The sequence below is a fragment of the Sphaeramia orbicularis genome, chromosome 22, assembly GCF_902148855.1.
Source record: "Sphaeramia orbicularis chromosome 22, fSphaOr1.1, whole genome shotgun sequence".
Classification (NCBI taxonomy): Eukaryota; Metazoa; Chordata; class Actinopteri; order Kurtiformes; family Apogonidae; genus Sphaeramia; species Sphaeramia orbicularis.
The window spans coordinates 5,317,036-5,336,213 of NC_043978.1; the positions used below are offsets into that span (position 1 = coordinate 5,317,036).

Genomic DNA, 19,178 nt, shown 5'->3' on the forward strand with positions numbered 1-19,178 from the left:
GAGAAGGATAAGGAGGTGTAATGGCAGGAGGAGGGGGAGGAGGAAGGAGGGGTAATGAGAGGAGGAGAAGGAAGAGGAGGAGAAGAAGAAGAGGGAAGAGGAGCAGGAGGAGGAGAAGGAAAAGGAAGAGGAAGGTAGAGACTCAGACTAGTGAGGAGGAGGAATAGGAGGAGGAGGAAGAGGAGGAGGGCTAATATGAGGATGAGGAGCAGGGGTAATAGGAGGAGGAGGCAGAGGAGTAGGAAGGAGGAGGAGGAGGTAAGAAGAGGAGGAGGAGCAGGAGGAGGAAAAGGAAGAGGAGGAGAAAGAGGAGGAGATGGAGGGTGGTTTGGTTTGATTGAGGGGTGGAGACTCAGAGTACTGTGGAGGAGGAGGAGGAAAAGGAGGAGGAGGAGGAAAAGGAGGAGGAGGAGGAGGAGGAGGAGGAAAAGGAGGAGGAGGAGGGTGGTTTTGGTTCGGCTGAGGGGCGGAGACTCAGAGCAGTGAGGAGGAGGAGTAGGATCTCAGCTGGAAGAGAGAGAAGGGGAGTGTACACACACACAGACACACACACAGAGGAGTGTGTTATTGTGTGTGTGTGTCGGCTGACAGGCGGAGTGTGTGTGTGTATGTGTGTGTGTGTGTGTGTGTGTGTGTTTGTGACAGATCAGAGCGCGTGGATTCAACTCCACTGGACTGGATGTATTATCAGACCACAACACATACAAGGTAGGGGATTTCTGCTTTTTTAAGGCATGCATCTGCTGATTTGTGTCTTTGTTTCCGTGCATTTGGGTTTATTACAGTCAGAGTAGGGTGTGTTCCTGGGGAAGGGGGGGGGTTCACCATCCACGCTGTCATTTTGTCAGCGCTTGAGGGGTGAGATTGATGCTTCTGCCGGGTTTGCATCATGGAATCCCCTCCTTTTAAAATCTCAACAAAAAAAAGAAAAAATGAACGATTCCTCTATTTGACCCCCCTCCCACACACACACACACACACACACACACACACACACACACACACACACACACACACACACACACACACACACACACCATCCTTTAAGGTTAAGAAAAGAATAGATTTTCTTCCTCTGTTTTGTTCCCTCAACTCCTCCTTCCTCCCTCCAACACAGGATTGGGCAGATCTTATTATGTGAAGCCAGAGGAATTAAGGGCGTCTGTGAGAGAAATTTGCACGATCGGAGGGAGGGAAAAAAGAAAAGAGACAGAGAGCAAGAGAGAAGGATGGGTATGTAGTGGTGGAGAGGAGGAAGCATTAAGACAGAAGCAGCAGCAGCAGAAAACCAGAGGAATCCCACATGTAGAGGACACAAACACTCGATTCATGTTGTATCAGGCAGATGGTAGAGAGAGGAGGAGGAGGAGGAGAAAGGAGGAGAAGGAGGAGGAAGGAGAGGGGGTAGGAGGAGGAGGTGTAGGAGGAGGAGGGGGAAGGGGAGGAAGAAGAGGGGGTAGGGGGAAGGGGAAGGAGAAGGAGGAGCAGCAGGAGGAGGAGGTTGTTAATGTTGCTCATAGACAAATATAGAGGTGTGTATATGAATAAAGTGCCCGTAGACATGCTGTTTCCACACTCTGCTCCTGTTAGTCACATGACAGCGTCGTCATGTCCGCTTTGTCCAATCATGTCCGTGTTTTTGCGCGTTCAACGTTTCAAGGGCCCGTTACAGTCAGAATTACGCAAGAGCTTAGGTCCAGCTTCGTTGTGTACGATACCATCCTCCGAGGCCACAGACTGATTCACACACACGTTAAGACTAAAGCAGAAACTCACCACAAACAAAAACCAGCAGAACAGAGGGATGAGTGGGTTAGAGTCAGTAAAAACCTAATGAGTCCACACCCTGTGGACCTCTGTGACTTCTCCACTCCCATTATCACACTCAGTGTTTGACAAACACTTCCCAGAAGCCCCTTGTCTGACTGAAGTCGTCTCAGCCTTTACAACAGTTTTTTTGAAAACAGACTGACTTGTGTTTCAGAGTCACAGGGAAAGGTAACACACAGAGGGATGAACTTTGACCTTTGCTGCTCTTGTTTGCTTCCAACAGTGTTGATTTTAGTTTTTCAGTGTATTCAGCCATGTTCTGCCTCAACGCATCCATTTAAACTTATCAGGGACTCGAGGTCAAGATGAGACTCAGATCCTGTTTCAAGTCAAGGAACAAGATTAAACAAGACTCAAGTCTCTAAAGGAGGAGTTGAGCTGAGTCTAATTCTAAAGCTTCATATCTCTATCTGGACTTACATTCTATATTTTGCAGACTTGTGTACTGACATTCTGTAAATATGTTAAAATCCAGAAAAATATATAATTTCATTCAATATCAACATTCCATTTCATTGGTTTCTGATGGTGTCACATTCTTTTAACTGAGTGTGTTGACTATTTCCTGAGGCTTCATTAGAATAAATTACATGATAAGATACATACTCCCCTACATATACATGCTCCCCTAGCTCCACCCCTTTTGTCCTAATATGGTCACAACTGGCTCTCCAAGGTCAAGATGCTCCTTGTGTCAAAATGGCAGTTCAACAGCTAGTAGTAGTAGTCGTAGTAGTAGTAGTAGTAGTAGTAATTTTAGTGGTAGTAGTAGTAGTCATAGTTGTGGTAGTAGTGGTAGCAGTAGTAGTAGTCATAGTACTGGTAGTAGTTGTAGCAGTAGTAATCATAGTAGTGGCAGTAGTGGTAGCAGTAGTAGTCATAGTAGTGGTAGTAGTGGTAGTAGTAGTAGTAATAGGAGTGGTAGTAGTGGTAGCAGTAGTAGTCATAGTTGTGGTAGTAGTAGTAGTCATAGTAGTGGCAGCAGTGGTAGCAGTAGTAGTCATAGTAGTGGTAGCAGTAGTAGTCATACTAGTGGTAGTAGTGGTAGTAGTAGTAGTCATAGTGGTGGTAGTAGTGGTAGTAGTAGTAGTGGCAGTAGTGGTAGTAGTAGTAGTCGTAGTAGTGGCAGTAGTGGTAGCAGTAGTAGTTGTAGTAGTGGCAGTAGTGGTAGTAGTAGTAGTCGTAGTAGTGGCAGTAGTGGTAGCAGTAGTAGTCGTAGTAGTGGCAGTAGTGGTAGCAGTAGTAGTGGCAGTAGTGGTAGCAGTAGTAGTCGTAGTAGTGGCAGTAGTGGTAGCAGTAGTAGTCATAGTAGTGGTAGTAGTGGTAGTAGTAGTAGTAATAGGAGTGGTAGTAGTGGTAGCAGTAGTAGTCATAGTTGTGGTAGTAGTAGTAGTCATAGTAGTGGCAGCAGTGGTAGCAGTAGTAGTCATAGTAGTGGTAGCAGTAGTAGTCATACTAGTGGTAGTAGTGGTAGTAGTAGTAGTCATAGTGGTGGTAGTAGTGGTAGTAGTAGTAGTGGCAGTAGTGGTAGTAGTAGTAGTCGTAGTAGTGGCAGTAGTGGTAGCAGTAGTAGTTGTAGTAGTGGCAGTAGTGGTAGTAGTAGTAGTCGTAGTAGTGGCAGTAGTGGTAGCAGTAGTAGTCGTAGTAGTGGCAGTAGTGGTAGCAGTAGTAGTGGCAGTAGTGGTAGCAGTAGTAGTCGTAGTAGTGGCAGTAGTGGTAGCGGTAGTAGTGGTAGTAGTGGTAGCAGTAATAGTCATAGTAGTGATAGTAGTGGCAGCAGTAGTAGTGGTAGTAGTGGCAGTAGTGGTAGCAGTAGTAGTCGTAGTAGTGGCAGTAGTGGCAGCAGTAGTAGTGGTAGTAGTGGTAGCAGTAGTAGTTGTAGTAGTGGCAGTAGTGGCAGCAGTAGTAGTGGTAGTAGTGGTAGTAGTGGTAGCAGTAGTAGTGGTAGTAGTGGCAGTAGTGGCAGCAGTAGTAGTGGTAGTAGTGGTAGCAGTAGTAGTCATAGTAGTGGCAGTAGTGGTGGCAGTAGTGGCAGCAGTAGTAGTCATAGTAGTGGCAGTAGTGGTAGCAGTAGTAGTCGTAGTAGTGGCAGTAGTGGTAGCAGTAGTAGTCATAGTAGTGGCAGTAGTGGTGGCAGTAGTGGTAGCAGTAGTAGTCATAGTAGTGGCAGTAGTGGTGGCAGTAGTGGTAGCAGTAGTAGTCATAGTAGTGGCAGTAGTGGTAGCAGTAGTAGTCATAGTAGTGGCAGTAGTGGTAGCAGTAGTAGTCATAGTAGTGGCAGTAGTGGTGGCAGTAGTGGTAGCAGTAGTAGTCATAGTAGTGGCAGTAGTGGTAGCAGTAGTAGTCATAGTAGTGGCAGTAGTGGTGGCAGTAGTGGTAGCAGTAGTAGTCATAGTAGTGGCAGTAGTGGTAGCAGTAGTAGTCATAGTGGTGGCAGTAGTGGTAGCAGTAGTAGTCATAGTAGTGGCAGTAGTGGTGGCAGTAGTGGTAGCAGTAGTAGTCATAGTAGTGGCAGTAGTGGTGGCAGTAGTGGTAGTAGTAGTAGTCATAGTAGTGGCAGTAGTGGTGGCAGTAGTGGTAGCAGTAGTAGTCATAGTAGTGGCAGTAGTGGTAGCAGTAGTAGTCATAGTAGTGGCAGTAGTGGTAGTAGTAGTAGTCATAGTAGTGGCAGTAGTGGTGGCAGTAGTGGTAGTAGTAGTAGTCATAGTAGTGGCAGTAGTGGTAGCAGTAGTAGTCATAGTAGTGGCAGTAGTGGTAGTAGTAGTAGTCATAGTAGTGGCAGTAGTGGTAGCAGTAGTAGTCATAGTAGTGGCAGTAGTGGTAGCAGTAGTAGTCATAGTAGTGGCAGTAGTGGTGGCAGTAGTGGTAGTAGTAGTAGTCATAGTAGTGGCAGTAGTGGTAGTAGTAGTAGTCATAGTAGTGGCAGTAGTGGTAGCAGTAGTAGTCATAGTAGTGGCAGTAGTGGTAGTAGTAGTAGTCATAGTAGTGGCAGTAGTGGTGGCAGTAGTGGTAGTAGTAGTAGTCATAGTAGTGGCAGTAGTGGTAGTAGTCATCCATGCCTTTGTCGTCTCGAGGCTTCACTACTGCAGTGGCTTTCTCTATGGGATCCCCCGGAAATAGCTCCAAAAACTTCAGTCCATTCAAAACAGCGCTGCCAAAATCCTTACACGAAGGCATTAACAGGAACACATGACTCCAGTTCTCCATAACCTCCACTGGTTCCCAGTCTCCTTCAGAATCCACTGTAAGACAGCCTTCATTACCTTCATGTGCATCCACGGAAATGCCCCCGACTACCTCAAGGACCTCCTCACCCCTCACACATCTGCCCAAAGCCTCCGGCCCCACAGTACCATCCTCCTTCTCCCCCCCAAAACCAAACTGTGGACCATGGGAGATCGGGCCTTCTCCTCTGCCGCCCCCCATATCTGGAACTCCTTCCCCGACCACCTCAGAGCTCCTCAGTCACTAAACTCATTCAAAAAGGGACTGAAGACATTTCTGTTTAGACAGACTTGGCCCACCATGATGCTTTGTCTTATGATGCTGATGTTTTAAATGTAGTATTTTATTTGAATATAGTATTTTATTTCTTTTATTGTTGGACTTTATTTTTCTCTGTAGCACTTTGAGATTCTGTTGAATACAAAGTGCTTTATAAATGCAAATAATAATAATAATAATAATAATAATAATAATAATAATAATAATTATTATTATTATTATTATTATTATTATTGTTGTTGTTGTTGTTGTTATTGTTGTTATTATTTTAGTAGTAGTAGTAGTAGTAGTAGTAGTAGTAGTACTAGTAATAGTAGTAGCAGTACTAGTAATAGTAGTAGTAGCAGGACTAGTAGTAGTAGTAACAGTGGTGGTAGTAGTAGCAGTAGTAGTAGCAGTAGTCGTAGATAGTAGCCATTGTAGTAGTAGTAGTTGTAATAGTACCACTAGTAGTCATAGTAGTAGTATAAGTAGTAGCAGCAGCAGCAGTAGTTGTGGTAGTAGGAGCAGTTGTAGTAGTTGTAGTAGCAGCAGTAGTGGTAGTAGTTGTAGTAGTACCAGTAGTAGTTGTAGTCAGGGTGCGATTTGTTGGGGGGATGGGGGGAGTAGATAGGCTACATGGATAGCCTACATTGCTGGCACTAACTTTCACCTGAACTGAACTGTTGGCAGTCTCGGAATTCGTGAACATCCCCATGCACATTAATACAGTGCATAATAATTGCTGCTTGTGCTGTGCTAAACCCCTCCAGCTGGCCATCAGATAAAGACAAGCGCATGGTGTTTGGGGATGACAAACTTGTCACCATTCAAAAAACTCTTCCTGCTGGAGGTATCAGACATCCCTTTGCTTCTGAAATAGTTTCAAGAACATAAATGCCACGGAGTCCAGGGAGACAATCCCCACAAAGTGTTTTCTGCCGTCTCCATGCTCCCCATGTCAACAGCAGAGTGTGAACGTGGATTTAGTGCATATGAATCACATCCTCACTGATGATGAGCGCAACAGAATGAACGTGTCCACACTGAGCAGTCTTCCCTTCATCGCTGTTAATGGGCCAGACGTGCGTGCGTTCCCTGCTCAGAAGTTCACAGAGATGTGGATAAAAGAAGGGCGAAACACTGCAAATGATGCAAAAAAACAGGAAAGATGAAAAGGCCACATGATGTCCGACATCAGAGCGAACTGCTGACTTAGCCTAATTAGCTTAATTATTTTGACATGATGTGCATCTCAGTTGATTAGGTTTGTTACGTTTTACAGTCTGAGTTTTCTATTCACCATAAATCCTCTGTAATCTATCGTATTGGTCTGATCGGCCCCTATCCATGGTGCTGAAACTTAATTACACTATCTCTCACATCGCAGGTGTGACCATTGCAGAAAATGACATGTTTCATGTATTTTTAGTTTGCATTAAAGATGAAAGTTTAACTGTTCGACATGTAATAGAGCCTACCGTTAATTTAAAAAAAAAATTAGGCCTGTTGATTGCTTGTTTTTTTCATTATGAAAAAAACAAACACCCCCCCCCCATTTTTTTGACAAATCGCCCCCTGGTTGTAGTAGTAGTAGTAGTAGTAGTAGTAGTTGTTAAAGTTAAAGTGTGAATCGTCCCTCCATAATTGGGTGGCATTCCTTTCACTTGTTCTATGACCATCATGGTCCACTACCACATCAATACAAAGAACCACACTCACCGTATGCTATAGGCCACCTTTTGCAGATTCTAAAAGTTTGACGTCTATACACGGATCGTTTCAAGAAACACCTACGTCCAGGTGGAAATGGGAAACCAAGGTTAAAATGGTGTAACACGTATGCCACACCTCATATGTGGCAATGTACACAAACACAGACAGAAATCACAAAATGAAAGAGGAATGCAGTGAGCATGTGCATGAGGTTCTTCTTCATTGCACTGAGTACAAACATAAACACAACAAGAAGAAGAAGACGATGGCAGGTTTTGTTGTACTGGTGCTAGTAAGCTTAGCGGTGCCTGCAGCACAAACAGCTCTGTAATCCGCCATTGTTGTTGTTGTTACTGGTTGTTATGTCCGGGGTTTTCTTCTTCTGGTCACTTGGTACTATGACATCATCATTTCCAAAAAGTGGTGTTTTATAACAATTGGGTCTGTGGAAACAAAATGTCGTTACTGCTTACTGTCACAGTACAAAAATGCTAACATTTGATTGGCTCTGTGGCAATAGACAAACCGATATTTCGTGCTACAATACTGTGGCAGTAGCCATTGCATTATAATATTATTCTCCATATTTGACATTTTTCTGTGAAAATAATGTATTTTCCTATATTTAATTCAAAGATAATGTATGATGTATAATGTATTCCATATAAACTCTGAGTAATTTCAAAGGTTATTATATCAAAATAGAGAAAACTGAAAAATAAGTAACTTTTTTCAGTAAAATATACCATCAACTGAACATCCACCCCATCCACTGTCATTGATCCAACTCCATGAGTTTTACTGGTGAATCAATGTTGTAGAAGATGACATGTTTCCATGGTAACTACGAAGCCTCTGAACATTCAGATGGGTCATATCTGATGACCATGAAAACTTGACAAACTGCATTTCACACCAATTATTTACATGTATTGATAAAGTTAGTGGATCAACAGGTATTAAACCTTTACATCAGTAGATGCTTTTGGTGGCCAGTGGCTGTTTGAGTCTCTATGGGTTAATGTCATGTTCATTACTTGTCCTGACTTTTAGATGAGTTAGATTTCAGATGGTCAGATCTAAATGTTGATTGATTCCAGAGGAAAAGTATGTTTATTCCTCCTCATTCGAGGTGAATGCAAGCATCCAGCTGATTCCTCTGCCTTCAAACATATGCACAAAACTGAACACATGAATATATCTGTAGTGTAGAGAAGCGCTGCATGATGGCTGGTTTCCTGCCAAAGTGACTGAGTGAATGTAAAACAGCCAAAACTAAGCAGTAATATTTGGCCGATGCCTGGCGTTAATTTTCCAGCCTGGTCTCACAATGAAACATGGTTTTCTGCATGTTTGTCGAAAAACAACAGAGTACATTTCCTCAAATACTAAACCTTACCATGTGGGGTTACTGGAGATTCACTTATTCCTATATATTCCATATTTCCACTGCGTGTTTCTTACCTTACATGTTCACAGTATTATAATTCATAAGGAGAGCCATATTATACTTGTTACTCAACTGCATTAATGTATTCAGTACCTAAAGACAGCGGCAAATATGAAGTAGTTGATGTGAACTGGTCAGACATCATGCTAAGAGATAAAATAATGCAGTAAAGTTTTACTGAAATGACACTGGTTTATATTCATGATATTCCAGTTCATTCTAAGAAACAGCTTCACATATGTGAGTGTATGATGCCATGGACACAGCGAAAACAAATGTTGAGTAAAAGTTCACAGGATAACTCTGAATTTGAGCATTACTGATGACATTTACATGTAAAGTATGGAAGACAAAGCTGCCTTTTTTGGATAATTTAACCAAGACATGTTACATATTACACCTTTAAGTGAAATACAGCTCCTAATGATTTTGGATCATTTATTTATGTATGTATGTATGTATGTATGTATGTATTTATTTATTTATTTATTTATAAGGGGTGCAATGGTACACGTAGTCCACAGTTGGGTCCATACCCCGGTTATTGGGCCATGGTTTCAGTTTGGTTTCAGTACATGTTTTAAAGAGAACCTTTTTTTTTTTCCCAACATTGTATTTTTATTTTGCTTATCAGCAAGACCTGAATTTCACAGTAGGAATGAATTATATCACTGTACTGAATTAAATAGCAGTTTTTATACTGAACAATATAACCCTTTCTTATTCTATGACTTCTTGTGTACAGTTGTATAAAACAGGCACATACACACATAAGGCCTAAAGGGAGCTTTTTTAAAATAAATAGATTCCTGTTCTGCATAGGGATGTAAAAGAAAATGGCGGAATAAAAAGGCCCCAGTAGGCATTGTCTTGAAATAGTGTGTGACGGTATTGTATGTGTGTCAGAGTCCTGCACCGATGGTCAGATTAAAAAAAGAATAATTTTTGCGGGTATAGGCATGGGTAGAATTAAATGAAATGCGGGCAGGTAACGACTGGTTTGTTTTGTTTTGAAGTGAACTTCCCCACTGTGGCCACACTCTTCATTGAACAGCACATATTAGAGATTTATTGATGGTGTGCGTTTTAGCCGAAAATAAAGCCCTTAAAAGTGAGTTACTGTGTAGGCAATGTGTTTAATTACGGGCCTGGTTGCGGGTCTAATGTACGCAGATACGGGTGGGTGCGGGTTTGCAGGCAGTCACTCTTGTCTCTGTACTATCTCTCACTAAGGGGATCACACTGCATGCTCTCATGCATCTCCAGAGAGAGAGAACCGAAAACCCGTAGTCCATAAGGTCGGATTGTCCCATACAGGGTGGGCCAAATGGTACACGGTTTTCCCGAGTACCGTTGAATCCCTAATATATATAACGTTGATATCACATATGCATTTTTACTATTTCAAGCCTAATTTGTCAAAGCTTTAAAATATTTTGAGATGATAACTGTAAATAGTTGCTGATCTGCCCCCCCATCATCATGATCCTGTGGAGAACAGTATTATGAAGACTGTCATATATACAGGGTGGGGAAGCAAAATTTACAATATTTTGAGGCAGGGATTGAAAGACAGTGTATGACCAAATAGTTTATTGAAAGTCATGAGAATTTATTTGCCATAAGAAAATGGACATAATAGAAAATGTTTTTATTCTATGTGTCCTCCTTCTTTCTCAATAACTGCCTTCACACGCTTCCTGAAACTTGCGCAAGTGTTCCTCAAATATTCGGGTGACAACTTCTCCCATTCTTCTTTAATAGTATCTTCCAGACTTTCTCGTAATAATTTTGCTCATAGTCATTCTCTTCTTTCCATTATAAACAGTCTTTATGGACACTCCAGCTATTTTTGAAATCTCCTTTGGTGTGACGAGTGCATTCAGCAAATCACACACTCTTTGACGTTTGCTTTCCTGATTACTTATATGGGCAAAAGTTTCTGAAAAGGTATGGATAATAGTGTTAGGTATGATTATGACATCAATATATGTTTGGTTTCAAAACAATTGACGTAGTGCCTGCTGAGAAAAAACAACTAAATGTTCATTGTAAATTTTGCTTCCCCACCCTATATATATATATATATATATATATGTATATATATATATATATATGTATATATATATATATATATATATATATATACTATAAGATAATACAGCAGTAGTGAGTGTTCAGCCCTGTTGTTCTGTGGTTTTGAGAGGGTAGTACTGATACTTCTATGTCAGTAAAGAGTCTACATGTAAATATAACATTCCTATAAAAGCAGCCATGCATTGTTTCTACCCCACTAACTCCAGCTCTGTTATATAATACACATATCAAAGATTTTAAAGACAAGTCTTTAAACGCTGAGCTACAGTAAAGTAAAGTAAAGTCAACCACTCGGTCACTGCTTTAAGTGAACAAAGGACAAACTCACCAGGCCTTGATGGTTTCATTTAATAGACATAATAGAGCACATTTACCCGCCCTGGAGCAATAAGCCTCCACCCTGCCGCCTCCTCCACTCCCGGGAGAGGCATCATTTCCTGGGCCACTGCTTTCCCCCTCCCCCTGTTCTGGAGCCAAGATTAACCCCCCACACACACATGCACATACATACACACAGACACACAGCCACACACACACGCACAAGCACACACACACACACACACATACACTATACATATACATATTTATATATATATATATTCTTCCTATGAAGAAACCACAGTCTCTAAGATGGCAGGATGGGCCAGGCATTCTTGGGTAGGGGGTGGGGGGTGGCACAGATGTCCAGGCTAATCGAAGGATGATGGGAGGCGGTGGCAGTGTGGTGCGGCTTCGAGGCATCACCAGGAAGATGATGGAGAGAGAGTGAAAGTTCATTTTTAATGACTTGACCTGATTTAATCAAGGTTTTTAATCTTTTTTTTTTTTTTTATCTGTCATCATCTCCCATTAACATTAGTATTAGTACTGTATTGGAAGTAAACCCTCTGACAATGTCATTATGGTGTATAGATTACTACTATAGCTAAAGTCTAAATTTTGCAAGAGTTTTAGGGTGTATTCAGACCTACTTTGTTTGGTCTGTTTAAAACAGACCAGAGTTCGCTTCCCCAAAAAAGTCTGAACTGCTTGTTTTAGGTGTGAATACAAACATGCGAACTCTTGGTCCATTTCCAAATGGACTCTGGGCCGGTTCACTTCTGGTGTGAACATAACCGGCCTTGAGCCAAAACAAACCAAGGAACCATAAGCCTCCTTGTGCTTGACGAGCCACTGTAGCTGCTGGAAGTAGCTGAGTCACATGGGTAGTCAGAGCTAATAGTAGCAGCCATGAGCCATGGACAGACATGGAGCAATGAGATTGAATGTGTCATTGACATTTGGTCAGATGGCCATATTACAAAACTGGGTCCGAATGAGCTGTTTGTGACAGTTTACAATATTTTCGTAAGTTTGTGTCTGTAAAAATAGGATACATATTCTGAAAATAATAACTGCACATAGGACCTCCATGTTTGTTTTCATCAACACCCACCGTCTCTGATTCACCCTGCCCCGACTTTCCTGTCCAATGCCAGCGCAGTTCGTTGTGTGCTTCTGTTTACAAATTTTTGGTCCACTAGCAAAAAGTTTTACGAGAATGCGATCCAACCTAAACAAAAAAAAAAAAGTCTGCTTTCAATCCGAATCAAATAAGAAGACCAAAGGACTTCCCAGCTGTGAATACAGCCTTATAAACTGGACACAGCACTGGCTCTTTGTAAGCTCAGCTCAACAGTGACTAAATACACAACATATCTGATCACAGTGGTGACTTAAAGTGCAATTTGGAAAACATAGCTTGTGAAATTCAAGTAAAAACAGAGCTAGAGTAGAGAGTAAAGTCCAGACCTTCCCTTTCTCCTGTCCCTGTTGAGTCTGAAGGCTTTGTGTGGGGATAAAGAACATCCTGATACTGCCCACTGGACAAACTCCGATCCATCCAACACTGAAGTTCTAGTGTCACAGACCCAGTCAGACTCAGCCAATGACAGTTCAATCAATCAATCAATCAATCAATTTTATTTATATAGCGCCAAATCTTAACAAAAGCTATCTCATGACACTTTATATATAGAGCTGGTCTAAATCAGACTCGTAAGCCAATTTACAGACACCAACAGAATCTTCCAGGAGCAAACACAGTAGCGAGGAAAAACCTTATTTTAACAGGTGGAAACCTTGAGCAGACCCTGACTCCTGGAGGCTAGTTGTCTGCCTTACCCAGTTTGGGCTAAAGAGAGAGAGGGTTAAATGAGGAGAAAGAGAGAGGCTGGGGGGGAGGCACATGGATGCACAGCAAACTGAAGGAGAACTGTTAAAAACTAGAACAGCTGGTACTAGTAAAAGTACCAATAGTTAGAACAAATCTCCATAACTATTACTATTAGTACAAATACAAGTGTTAAGTGTGGATATACTACCACTGCAACTGTTAGTACAAATAATAGAAACCTCTACCATCTATGTAACTATATAATAAACAATATCAAAACTATGGCTGAATGAATAATGATAATGGAGGAAGAAGAGAAGGAGGACCACAGCAGCAGGTCCAGAGACGATCCAGGGAAAAGCTGTGAAATGATAAAGCACAGAGACTCCGGGGAAGAAGTCAAGTCAGTAACATGTATTTGCTGAGGTGTGAATAGAGGGGAAGAGGTGGAGGTCAGAGAAGAGGAGGAGCAGAGGGGAGGTCAGAGAGGAGGAGGGGTAGAGAAGAGAAGAGCTTAGTGTATCCTGATGAGTCTCCCAGCAGTCTAAGCCTATAGTAGCAGAACTAAGAGCAGCCTGAGCTGCCCTAACTATAAGATTCATCAAAAAGGAACGTTTTAAGCCTACTCTTAAACATAGAGAGGGTATCTGCCTCCCAAAAAGTTCAGACAGGGTAAACTTCTTCAGCTGGAAAATGTGATCATAATCTCAAAAGACTCCAGTGTTGCTACATCGCCACTTTTTTGCTGACGTATAATCTCTGATTGCCTTGACTTTGCATGGTTTGGCTCAGTTTGACTTCCAGCACCTTGCATTTCCGCTTCAGGTGTATCAGTGCTGCTGGTTGTCATGGTAACAGCATAAGCTATTGTGGCCTCATTTTCAGCAGCTACAAATGAAGGAGTAATGGAGGAAGATGAAACTCACAACAGTGAGTTGTGTGTTATGAGTGTGATTTGAAGTAAAATGTTATGCTAAGACCTTTCAGGCAAGAATATAGTTGATTAGATGTAAAATATCAGGTTAATCTGGATTTTCTTACTAGAGTTTAGCTGAAAACTTAGTCCATCATTTACAGATTTGGCACCCACAGGGCAACATGATGACACATACGTACTGATGTATAGATGATTTTCGTATAACCAACCTGTGATCTGATGGATTAAATATCATGATCATGGTATCACCTTGATTCAAATGATGGCAGAGATGGGGACTTGGACTTGCGACTTGGACTAGAGTCGCACTTAAGTCACACACAGTGACTTGAGACTCAACTCAACCTCAAAAGACTTCAGGCTCGACTCGAATGCGAGGTTCGGGACTCATGAGCAATATTTTTCTGTTGTACAGTATCAAAGCCTCACAGGTCTGCTGGGCTGAATCTCACTTCATTCTTAAAGCACATGCATCATTACCCATGTGCTGTGTACAGGGTGGGGAAGCAAAATTTACAGTATTTTGAGGCAGGGATTGAAAGACAGTGTATGACCAATTATTTTATTGAAAGTCATGAGAATTTATTTGCCACAAGAAAATTGACATAATAGAAAATGTTTTTATTCTATGTGTCCTCCTTCTTTCTCAATAACTGCCTTCACACGCTTCCTGAAACTTGCGCAAGTGTTCCTCAAATATTCAGGTGACAACTTCTCCCATTCTTCTTTAATAGTATCTTCCAGACTTTCTCGTAATAGTTTTGCTCATAGTCATTCTCTTCTTTACATTATAAACAGTCTTTATGGACACTCCAGCTATTTTTGAAATCTCCTTTGGTGTGACGAGTGCATTCAGCAAATCACACACTCTTTGACGTTTGCTTTCCTGATTACTCATATGGGCAAAAGTTTCTGAAAAGGTATGGATAATAGCATTAGGTATGATTATGACATCAGTATATGTTTGGTTTCAAAACAATTGACGTAGTGCCTGCTGAGAAAAAACAACTAAATGTTCATTGTAAATTTTGCTTCTCCACCCTGTACTCCCACACACCTGAAAATAAACAATCTAATGCAGTACTGTGAGCTAGTCTACGGGATCCGGTGTACCATTTGTTGTATCTTTTGGATGTGACAACTTCACACAGACTCAAAGCAAACAAACTGCTATGTGCAAAGTCTGTGTAATGAAAATAAAGGATGCAGGATCAATGACCTTAAACTTCTAAGGCACCTTATAAACGCACCGATAGGTCAGTCACTTACAGTTAGCAAACATATTTAATGTTAGCTCACTCATGTCGCAGATAGTACCAGTCAGCTGACTAACATTAATACACTGCTGGCATTATTTTTGTGGTGTTTGAAAAGATGAGTGGTTATAATGTCGCTAATCATCCGTGTCTCACAGCCGTCATCTACAGGCTAACGTCAAAGCCAGAAAACCACGTCCATTATGAATGGTGGCTAACATTAGAGGCGGGCCACAGGTTTTTGCTGACCACCCAACGTTAGGTTTATAGGTTAATGTTATACTGGGATTGAGAGGCTCTGATGTGAGAGTTGGAGACAGTAATAATATTGTCGTAATCCGTTGTTGGTATTGTTTGCATTCTTTTAGTCATATATTCCCATTATCCTCAATAAGGTTAGTCTTAATTAATTTTAAGCCTGCAATATTATCTTAGAACCAGTTTTTCTCTCAGAACCCTGTGGTTCCAGATGCTGCACATGAATATAAAAGTATTCTGTATCATCCCAATCTTAGTTCAAGAATTCGTAACCAAACCTATTTCACATCCTGTTTATGTACAGGTTCACAGGATGCAACAAAGCAAAAAAAAAAAAAAAAGGTGCCAGTGCAGAGGGACAGAGCAGGCAGAGAAGTTCAGGTGCACAGCCATCCCAGGAGTCTGGAGACCACTACTGTAGAAACCATGGTTGGGCTCAGTTCAGTTCAGAAGTTTTCATCCAAATTTAAACACTGAAAAATATTTAACAGAAAATGAGATGCTATCCAGCCAATCAGTAAAGTGAAGAGTGAGAAATATTAGTTAATGTTACTGCTAGGAGTAATACAAGTATTATTTTTTTTCTTTTTAAAAGAAAACCTTTTGATGTGGTCTTTTTCATACTGTGTCAATGTTGCTATTTGATGACAGAGAGATGATAATACAGTACAGCTTTGTATTCCTGAGATATAGCTACACTGTGTTCAAGGCAGAACAACTAACATGCAGCACTCATTAACCCCATTATAGACTTGAGACTTGACTTGGACTTGAGCTCAAAGACTTGTGAGCATCTCTGGATGATGCTAATGCTATATTTTATAATCCCTGATGGTAGTGCCACAGAACCATGAGCAAGTCAGGAGGAACCACTTCATCCAAACACAAGGTCCACGCAGGGCCGTCTTAACAGCATTATGGGCCCCCGGGCAAAGCAGTGTGCTGGGGACACAGCAACTACTCACAGGAATTATTCCTGGCTTGAAGTCAGTAGTTCTCAGGATGTCATTTTCCATGAAAGCCAGTTCAAACCATGCTGACCCATTGTGCTATGAAGATGATTTTTTTTTTTTTTTTAATAAGTTTCAGTCTTGAAAAAGAATGTTTTCCTGTACAGTTGGTCACCATCATGCACATGAACACTTTGAGTGTAATTTCAACCTTCGGGAATACAGATTTCAAATTGTCGGAAATAATTTTTCTGTACTAATTCCAGTACAAAATTTTAAAAATCCATAAAATGATTTAAAAAATTAAGTACAAATAAAATCTTTATAAAGTGATTGAAATATTGTAGTACAAAATAATGAAATCTACATAAAATGATAGAGAAATTCTAGTACAGAATAAAACAAATCTCTCTAAAAAAAAAAAAAAAAAGGAAAAAAGCAAAAAAGAGCTTAAATTCGCAATTAGTGAAGTGACTATAGGCCTTTGATCAGTAAGTATCATATATGATACAAAGTGCATTAAAGGGTTAACATACACAGATTAGCATGGGGCCCCTATGCTCATGGGGCCCACAAGCAAGTGTCCATCAGGCCCATGTGTTAAGACGGCCCTGGGTCCACGTTTAACCAACAGATTACCAGTGTTACTGGGGTTTTATTTTATAAGGGCTGTAACTGTCCCCTACTAGTGTGAACCTGAGTTAATATATCCTGAACTAAAAAGGCCAGAACGACACGTAGACTGGAACAAGGGGCAGGTTATGTGATGATGAAAGGGCTTTCAGCTCATTGCAATCTGTAACTTACCCGTTAGATGTAACTAAACATAACCTTTAAGTTGTTGTATAACGTTTTCTAGGATAACAGTGAGAATTTAAGAACAGTAGCCAACACAACAGTAATATGATAGGATCTTTACACTGATAAGTGAACTCAGTATGTGGTCCTTTCAGGTGGTCACAGGTTGACAGGGCTTTTCAGATCAGTCTAATTTTGGGACTGACAGCTGCTAAATGATGGCAGATTCAGTGATGGAGGCGGAGGCTCAGCTGTCAGTCTCAGCATCATCTCCCCAGACAATCCCGGCCCTGACAGCTCGGCTCAGCCGTCTGTCCCGCTCTTTGTCTTTGAGTTTGTGTGCAGAGGGAAGGCTGACCTTTCTCCAATTCAAGGGCAGGCATCCGTGCTGTATTACATCCACTAGTCAATATCCTCTTGATTGTGTTCATTAATAACTCCGGAGGTCAGTTTTATATTACTCCCCGTTACTGCGGTCGCTCTAAAAGCCATTCTGGAAGATCTTGCCATCACCTCTCTTTATCTCTTCCTGGTAAACCTTCTTTCTGATTTCCAGCTTTTGTCCATATTTATTTCTCAGTGTGTGTGTGTCCTCTCTCCTCTCAGTTTACCACAGTGTAAATCTTTGTTTAGCTCGGTGTGTCGTGGTGACATCGCAGAGTGTTCACCATTGTCCAATGACACTGAGTCTGGTTCAGTCGCACTGTGAGGACAGTGACGACTTCACTTTCTGTACAAGATTGAACAAAACTGTAGATTTATGTGGTCAAATAAACATTAGTCCCCCATCCCATGAAACTGGCATTTTTCAATTTGCATTTGATTAAATTAACATTTGATGTAATTTTTTACTTTGACTGAGTAGAATGACATTTCTGCAAAAGTTTCTCTGTGATCAAAATATCATGAATACAACAGCTGGACTTATTAAAAAGGCTGCCATTACAAAAGCTTTTAAGCCACTCATACTCTTGTATGAAACTTTTTGAAAGACTTAAAGTGGGCTTAAAGGAAACCACTAGTGCTAAGCAGATAAACTGTGAATATTTTTTAAAAATAAAAAATTTGTAATGATGTCAAGAAGATGTTGATTTAACAATGTTTAACAACATTATTGAATGTTTTTATAGGAAAACCATAGAATGATAAAATAAAGTATGACACAATACGATACAATAGGACATGATATAATACAGTTAGACCTGATTGGTCTGTTGACTTAGGGTGTATTCAGACCAACTTCGTTTGGTCCGTTTAAAACGGACCAGAGTTCATTTCCCCAAAAACTCTGGGCTTTTTTTTTTAGGTGTGAATACAAACACGCAAACTCTGATTCAAATCAAACAACCGGGGGTCTTGGTCCATTTCCAAACAGACTCTGGGCCGGTTCACTTCGGGCCTTGAGCCGAAACACACTAAGGAACCATGTGCTTTTTTGTGCTTAACGAACCACTGTAACGGCTGGGAGTGGCAGAGCCGCATGGGTAGCCAGAGCTAATGGTAGCAGTGATGAGCTGTGGACAGATGTGGAGCAATGAGGAGATTGAATGTCTCATTGACATTTGGTCAGATACCCATATTACCAAACTGGCTCAGAATGAGCTGTTCTTGACAGTTAACATTATTTTCGTAAATTTGTGTCATGTTTGTTTTCATCAACACCCGCTATCTCTGATTCACCCTGCCCCCAACTTTCCTCTCCAGTGCCAGCGTAGTTCGTCACATGGGTGGTCCACTAGCAAAAAGTGCAATGAGAATGCGATTCAACCCAAACGAAAAAAATTAAGTCCACATTCGATCCAAATCAAATAAGCGGACCAAAGGACTTTGCAGGTGTGATATACCCTTTGATTACATTAGAATACGTTGAGAGTGGATGAAATAAGATACATTAAAATACAATATGACTTGATACAAAACAACGCATAAAAATACAATATGATATGATGATATAAAATGAAATGAGATTCAACAAGATACAACACAACACTACACAATAAAATATGATCCAATAAAATGAGCTGAGATGCAAGACAATATGATGAACTGTGATACTATACCTGCCATATAAAAGTGTGAAGTGATACCAGGTGATTGGATGATGAGTGATACTATTAGATGAAATATGATATGATACAATCAGAATTATTGCCTATTTGAATCACCTTGAGACAAATATAATTTTGATTAAAAGATAAATAAAGAATAAACAATTCACGTTACAAGATATCCCTTTTTCTATTTCACC

General features: G+C 40.9%; 1 protein-coding gene across 1 annotated transcript in view; it reads left to right on the top strand.

The window, feature by feature from the left end:
* Positions 1-479: 479 nt before the first annotated feature.
* gng2 (guanine nucleotide binding protein (G protein), gamma 2) overlaps positions 480-19,178 on the top strand; it is a 36,579-nt gene continuing 17,880 nt past the window's right edge. Inside the window, exon 1 of the mRNA XM_030126658.1 lies at positions 480-708. The gene's annotated coding sequence lies outside the window, so the exon portion shown is untranslated. The remainder of the gene's footprint in view (positions 709-19,178) is intronic.